An 8,371-nucleotide genomic window follows, 5' to 3' on the forward strand; every position below is an offset into this window, starting at 1 on the left:
CACTATACATTTTTTCCCCCGAAAGATTCAATGAAGGGATTGATTTATTAAATGGTTGGGTTAGAAACTTTGAAAGGAAAGAATTAAATTTCTTATATATAATGAGATAAATGATTACTTCATTAATTGTCACATGAATCTATATTGGGAAGACTCTTGCGTGTTGGGCTTTGGCCTTGTTTCATTTGTTTTCTTTTCCTTTTTTTTAGGCAAAAGAAAAAAGAAAAAAAAAAGGAAAGAAAAGAAAACTCTTGCGCGAGCCCTTCCAGAAGGATTTCAACTAATTCTTGATTACGTTTGCTTCATAGAGAAATGGAGAAAAGCAGGAGCAAGTTCCATCACTATACCAGCACAACAAAGCGCTATTTCACCCCAGTCTAGGAAGCCTTCCCTTCATCTTCTTGATGACCTAGGTACTCTCTCTCTCTCTCTCTCTCTCTCTCTCTCTCTCTAATGGTAGTAAATGACGTTTTACTTTTGTACCTTTAAAACTAGCTCACTCTATATATCTAATGTGGATTTCAAATCTCTCCTTTATGACAATCTTCATAAAAAAAAAAATTGATTCAGAAGAGCGAAAAGATAAGTACCTAAGGGTATGTGTTCCCCTTCACAAAGCAGCCGTGAAAGACGATTGGAAAGCAGCGAAGCAAATCTTAGAGAAAGATTGGACTTTAGTTTCTGCTGCCATAACCATGCGGTGGGCAACGGTTCTCCATGTGGCGGTCGGAGCAAACTGCACTGGCTTTGTCGTTGAGCTGGTGAAGATTATGTGTCCAGAAGACTTGGAATTGCAAGACGTGAATGGGAACACTGCGTTTTGCATTGCTGCAGCAACTGGGAATTTGCAGATTGTTCAGATAATGAAGAGAAAAAAATAAGAACTTGCCAACAATAAGGGGTGGCGCAGGAATCACCCCTCTTCACATTGCTGCTTTACAGGGAAGAAGTGAAATGGCATGGTATCTATACTCTGATAAAACTGTTGTTAAGGTTTTTGAAGATAATGACTGGATCATACTGTTATTCTGCTGCGTCAACACTGGAATCTATGGTTAGTATATTACACACAGATGAAAGTAGAAGACAATAAGACATTACGTGCAAGTCTATAATTTAGAAGATTGTATGACTTCATTAATTTATTCAATTGTACGTGCTGATTTAGCCTTGGAGTTGCTTAAGAAGAGGCCAGATCTGGCTTTTAAGAGAGATCAAGCTAATGAGACGATATTGCATATATTGGCTAGAAAGCCTTTAGGCATGTGAATTCTTTACTTATTCATTTTCTTCTAGCCCTTTCCTATTCTTTGTTGAATATACTTTTGGAATGTCTTTGTGACTAAAAATGATGGCAAATAATTTTAAAATATGATTACAACCTAATCAATACTCCCATGCATGCTTATTATTTCATCAACACATTTTTGCGTTTGACAAATAAATATTCACCATTGTTTTCTTTAGTCAAGCTATAAATTAATTTGAACTGTCCGCGTCAGGGAATCTACTTTTTATTTATCATGATAGTAGATTTATTGTAATAAAAAGAAATGGTGATATGTAATGAAACAAAACATAAAATTATTGAGTAGTTAATGATATTTGGCAATTTCTCTTTCAAATATTTTCATTTATTTTACAGTCTTGACTTAAATCTCTCAATTAACCAAATGGTCAATTGTGTTTCCTAGGTTTGAAACGAGCTCACCAACTTCGACTTGTAAAATATTTGTGGAGTATATTTCTTACTCGAGACGATAAGGAGATTTTGGGCAATATAAGAGTGCCTTCACAAGTAGTGTTTGATGCCATAGAAGTTGGAAATTTTAAGTTTCTAGCTGTGCTCACTAGTACCTATCCTGATTTAATATGGGAAGTTGATGAAAGACATCGAAGCATAATTCACATTGCTGTTTTGCATCGTCATGCTAATATCTTTAATCTCATACAAGACATTTGGCCAATCAAAGATTTCTTTGTAAGTTTTTGGATAGCAGAGATCAAAGCAATTTATTACATATGGCTGCAAAATTAGCACCGCTGGATCGACTAAATTGGTTTCTGGAGCAGCATTTCAGATGAGCCTTGAGTTATCATGGTTTGAGGTACTTTGCTAGTAACAATACTTAGTCTATTTACAAGGTAGGTTTACATGCACATTAGGTGGACCCTCAATGATTGTGCAAAACTTGAGAAATCAATTACGGCTTGTGAATGGTTCGATTTACTATTAATCATATATTTTACATTGATGCCAATCATATATATATATATATATATACAACCTTTAACATGGCAGGAGGTGAAGAAGATATCTCCACCATCATTCATAGAGATGAAGAATGCAGATGGCTTGACTCCTCACCAACTTTTCATAAAAGAGCATAAAGAGTTATTGAGTAAAGCAGAATCATGGATGAAGGGAACGGCAAACTCTTGCTTGGTTGTTTCCACTCTTATTACTATTGGAATATTTTCTACTACATTCAATATTCCAGGTAGTATCAATGACAATATAGGAATCCCTAGTTTCTTGCAAAAAAGATATTTCCTGATATTTGGAATGCCTAATGCATTTGCAATAATCTCATCCTCAACCTCGACAGTCATTTCTTGTCCATCCTCATCTCACACTATGCAGAGCAGGATTTTCACAAGTCACTACCATTTAAGTTGATATCTGGATTGGCTGCACTTATAATGTCCATGACAAGCACGATGATAGCTTTTGGTAGCGCTTTCTTTGTGACTTATTATCAGGGTTTGATTTGGGTTCCTAGCTTCATTTCTGTTATTATTTTTGGAGCTGTATTTTTATTTCCATTTTGGCTATTCCCAGTTTGGGCTGATATTGTCTATTCGGCCTACTTTTGCAGGACTCTTTTCTGGCCAAGTAAGCATATGCTTTACTATGGTTCAAAAAAAGCATATGCTTTACTAAAATGTAAAGTAGGTAGTTGCCATTGTAAATGATGGATCTCTTCCTATAATGTATTGACATAGTGCAAGATCGTTTGCGAATTATAATAATGAAACTCCCTTTTTCAATTTTTGTAAATGTTTCTTATTTTTCTTAATTGAAACTTTATCATCTATCACATTCTACACATTCTAATATGCTTGAAGAGAGGTCAAACATATGTCATATTTAATCAACTCATACAGTCCTTAATCCTCATTCATTAAACATATGCTTAAGCCTATATAATTTTTGTGCATGACCATCAATACCAAAAAAGAAACATTTAGTAGTGGTTATTTAGGTCCTTTAGTAGTGGTTTTAACTATTACGAGGTAGGATGGTAGCTGTTTGGTAAACAGCTACTAAACGCACTGTAGCAAGGTCAACCTGCCACAATGTTTGCACTAGTAGAAAATAGGATCTTTAAACCCCCATATCTACACTGATTATAGTGCCTACGATGTATAAAATATAGGCGGTGGCATTTTTGTAAATAAAAATTTTTTGTAATAACATCTACATCGGTTTTAATCTTAACTGGTGTAGATATTTATATCTACACCAATTTTACTATTAACCGGTATAGATTTTATTGATTTTTATCATATCTACATGTAACCGATGTGGATATATTTAGTATTATTATATTGTTTTTTAAATTTTTACCATATTTACACCGGTTTCATGGAGTAACTGGTGGTAGATACATTATATAATTTTTTAATTTTTTTATACCATATCTACATTGGTTATTACTTATAATTGTGTAGATATGGTTTCAGAATTTCAAAATCTGAAAACCCTTTCTCTGGCCGCCTCACTCCCTCATCCTCATCTTCACATTTCTCCTGTTTTACTTCCCTTCTCTCAGTCTCCATCTTGGTTTTTCTCTCATGCATTTCTCCACCTCATTCAATGGCGATGGTAGAGTAGGAGACCATCGGTATTCACTGTAATATCCTAATTTTTTAATCCAGTGATTAGCTGTTAATCAGAGGTAAAGTAGTAATTTATAAAGGATTAGAGATTTGAATCATTAGTTATTGATTTGTGTCTTTTGGATGTTGAATGAGTAGATACGGGTGAGAGGATCACGTTCGGGTTGAAGCAAGTGCGTGTGCTAAGAATTCTTCTCACTATGCCACACATTGCAGCTAGTGCTGCATGCGCTGTGACGCATGGATTAGAAAATTGTTAAGATAGGTTGGTACCCAAGAGGGGAGTAAATTGGGTGACCCTTAAAAACTTTTGAAAACTTGAAAAGAGTGGAGAGTTAAAGAGTGAAGAAATAAGATAACACACTTGAGATTTATGCTAGTTTAGCCATGAACTTACCTTACGTACCCAGTCTTCAAGATCACACTTGAGATTCTCAACTAAAATCACAAACTTCAATAGGTGTTTGCCACCACAGTACAACTCTCAAGACTAACCTTGTCTTGATTTTGCTTAACAAACCTTGCTACAATCTAGTAAGTTGTTAAAAATACTTTAAAAATCCCTTGTCAAGATTTATGGGAAAATAAGATAAGCTTTTTACAGAAAACTCTCTTAAAGAGTATATGAGAATACAAATGAAAGCTTATAAACTTTGAGAACTTTTCACAATTCTTTTCAAGAATAATGAATGAATGTAAAAGTAAAAGCACAACTTGAAAGCTCTTTTAATGCAAAAATGATAATTTGTTCACTTAGGGATCATTAGTTCTTGTTTTGGTTCAAAATGAATCACTTATATAGTTTTAGAAGTTGACAGACTGTTGGAATAGTGATTCTATCTGTAAGTGCATTTTCTTGTGAGTGATTGGTATAATCACGCATGAATTTGCACTGGAGTTGTTCTAGAAAATTGAATGTGATAAATCACGTGTGAACACCTTGTTCTCTCACGCATGGTTTTGTACTTCTAAATAACCATTCAGTTTTGTGTGCCACAACTCATGTGGTACCATATTGCTCTCTCGCTTGGTTTTACACTTATGAATAACCATTAAGTTCTGTGTACTAAACTCACATGGTACCATATTACTCTCTTGTGTAGTTTTATACTTATGAATATACTCACATATCAGAGTGATAAAACTTGTGAGTGCACCATAGCTTCCACGCATGGTTTTACACTTAAGAAACTATCATTAGTTCTATATGACAAATCACACATGGAACCTCTTCTCTCTCACGTTTGAAATGGCTGGCAGAATACCAAAGCCATTCTATGTGATCAAAAACTCGTGTGGAACTAGACTGTTATCACGCGTGAAATTGCAAGCATTAATGCATAAACTTGTCTGATGCATATTCACGTGTAAAACAATGCATAATTCAAGTAAGATTTTGCATGATCAAGAGATATAGATTTGTGAATTAATGATCATACATGTGCATAATTTTAGCTTGGCTTGAGAAGATTTAAGACTCAACAAAACAAAGTGTGATTGTGCAACAAGTAACAAATCACATGTGGCTACCATTAGTCTTACGCGTGGCTTTGCACTTGGAAAACAATGCAATGAAGTAAAGATGCTAAAACTTATGTGGACAGCAAAGCCTTTCACGTGTGGTTTTGCATGTAGAGACAAAGATTAAGACAACATACAACACAAGTGCTTAATCACGTGTGAACCACTTCTTTACACACATGTGACTTAGCTGTCAGTGTGTCTAACATGCAAAAACTGGTGAGTAACCTACAGAATCACAAGTGATTCTACCTCTCACCATGCAAACATCTTCCATGAAAAACAACACTCAAGAAGGACATTGTTTGCAGCTTTAATATACTTAAATGAGTCTTAATGCATATAAAAGACATATATGATGCATTCATTTAGTGATTAAGAAAAGTGATTAAGCTCTCTAAGTTTTCACATTGAATCTAAGAGAATTTAAATTACTTATCCTAAACTTCTTCATCTTCTCTTGATTCTTCATGCTCTTGAGGTTTTGTCTTCATCCATGATTCTTTATATCTGCACACATAACAAATGCCTCTTCTCTTGATTTTGTAATTATCAAAAACATGATTCAACAATCTCCCTTATTTTGATGATAATAAAACCTTAAGATTAAGGTTCTTAGTTCTGTTTAATTTAAAACTCTCCCTTAAACTGATATGGGAGAATTAATTGATAAGAATGTAGAATTATTCAACCTGAAGTAATGATATTGAACACATGAATGATAATCATAAAAATTTCATTGATAAAAAAATATATTATAGTTCATATCATAACATGTCATCAAAGAAAAGAACTAAATAGAAAAGATTTCATTTCTTCCTAAGGCTTAAATTTATACAAATCTCCCTTAAGCCTAGCCATCTCTCTACATTCTTCTCCCTTTTGACATCATCAAAAAGATGCAGGCCTTCCCAAGAGAGAGGAAACTCGATATCTAAGATAGGCTTCCAAGAGTTCTCTATCAAACAAAGAATTTGGATTGAAAGCAGGAGTGGACAAAACTATTGCCCAAGTGAAAGAATCATTTAGATCTATAGGTGGAATGGGATCCAATAATTCAGTTGAGCCATCAGTAGCTTGAGGAGAAGATGGAGACGATTCTTGATTAGCATCTTCATCTTGTCCTTTAAGAGGTATGAAGCTTGATGATGTTAAGGCTGATCTTCAGGTTCTTCAATGATGGGTTCCTTAATAGTTTAGTAAAGAGAAGGTTTTGTTTGTTTGTATTTAGGGATAGATTTCTTTGAAATGTTTTTGTTATTGATAAGTAGAGGAGATAGCAGGAGAAGTCACAGGCATTGGCATGGATGAGGGTATGGTAGGCTCTACCATTTTGAGTAAGTTTACCAATTAATTTTAGTAAGACTCATATCATCAATGTCCACAAAAAGCTCCTCAAATGATGGTGTTTTTGTAGTTTTGGCTGTGTTTAAGGATTTTGATGGAGAGGGAATACGAGAGGGAGTGGCATGCCATCAAAAGGATAAATAGGCTTTAAAGTGTCATAATAGCTTTGATATTCAGGCTGGGAGTTAGTGGGTTGAGCTGAGTCTAGAGGTTGGTGTTCTAGGTGAAGGTAGATGGATGGCCCTTGATCTCTTTGAGAAAGAAGTTTTTTCTTGCTCTTGAGAGGAAGGGTTAAAAGGTGAGGGTATCCAGAATGGAGAGTGAGGTGGATCAGAGTGTGTTTTAGAGGTTGAAGATGAATCTACTGTGCATACTAAACCTTCTCTAAACCTTGAAGGACCATTCTCATCTTCTTGTTTGATAGTCCCTCTCTTGTGTCTTTGAGATTCCAAGGTGATCCATGATTTTTTCTAACTTACCATTTAAATATAGCATCATGTCACCAAGTCCCTTATGTCATTTTTAAGATGCACCACTACTTGGTCAAGCTTTCCTTCAATTTCATTGAGGATTTTATAAAGGAAAGCATTTGACATGTCAAGTGAAGCAAAACTCTAAAAGGAGGGGGCTGAGAAGAAGAAGCTCCAGCAGCTTCAGGTGTTTTAGTAGTAGCTTTCTTATGTAATTTCCTTTTCTTCCTTGCTACAATAGGATCAACGAGCTTCTTCTTCCTCTTTTAGAACAAAATTGTTTCCCTTCTAGCTTGAATTACATTTTTTAGAGAGATCAGTATACTTAAATGCTTCTCACTCTAGCACTACTACCTTCAATGTATTTGACTCAAAATCTTTTTAGTATGGCAGATACGACTGATGCCAAACTAAAGATTTTTGGCTTTTTCTTCTATTCCTTCTTCCTCTTAGTATCAACTTTAGAAACATGAAGCATCTTAATTAATATATAGTGACACATATTGATCTTTTACTTCTTGATTAATCTAGTCAGGAACTCAGTCTGAACTCAGTGTAAGTGTTGAAGGTAGTCCTCTTATTAAGAAAAGATCTTGCCACAAAGCTTGAATGGGAATGAAGTTAGTCTGAAGATAAATCAAGGCTTCAAAGCTTCCTTAGGCACATCTTCTGTCATCATGATTGTTTTGTATTTCTCTTCATTCATGTGTTGTTCTGTCTGGGAGCATTCCTATGATTAGCACGATCAAATTCTTGAAGCTCAGACCCCTTACTTCAAGACCAAGTATATATCCTAAGCTTTTTAGAGTGAAGTACATTAGAACCCCTTGGACATTGTCCTTGTAGGTCTTCTTTTGTTTATCCTATCCTAAGCTAGCATAGATATAACCTCCTCGCATAGATCTACTTAATCTAAGAGAGGACTATGGTGTTACCACTACCTTGCATCAATCACAACAATCAAATTTCATTTCAAAAGCTTCGGCCGAAGACTTATTTTATAAAAAAATCAATTAAATCATAATATTAATCAGAGGAAAACACTAGAAGTAAATCATACACTCCTCAAATACAATACCGGACAACCCCACCAGCATTTCTGTCCCACTTGCATGCATTTCAACACAAAT

General features: G+C 34.9%; 1 pseudogene; it reads left to right on the forward strand.

Moving 5' to 3' along the window:
* Window positions 1-695: 695 nt before the first annotated feature.
* On the forward strand, window positions 696-2,976 carry LOC129305513 (uncharacterized; annotated as a pseudogene).
* The last annotated feature ends 5,395 nt before the right edge of the window (window positions 2,977-8,371 follow it).

This window comes from Prosopis cineraria, unplaced genomic scaffold, assembly GCF_029017545.1.
Source record: "Prosopis cineraria cultivar Desert tree isolate PC_DT_omini unplaced genomic scaffold, ASM2901754v1 PC3, whole genome shotgun sequence".
Taxonomy (NCBI): Eukaryota; Viridiplantae; Streptophyta; class Magnoliopsida; order Fabales; family Fabaceae; genus Prosopis; species Prosopis cineraria.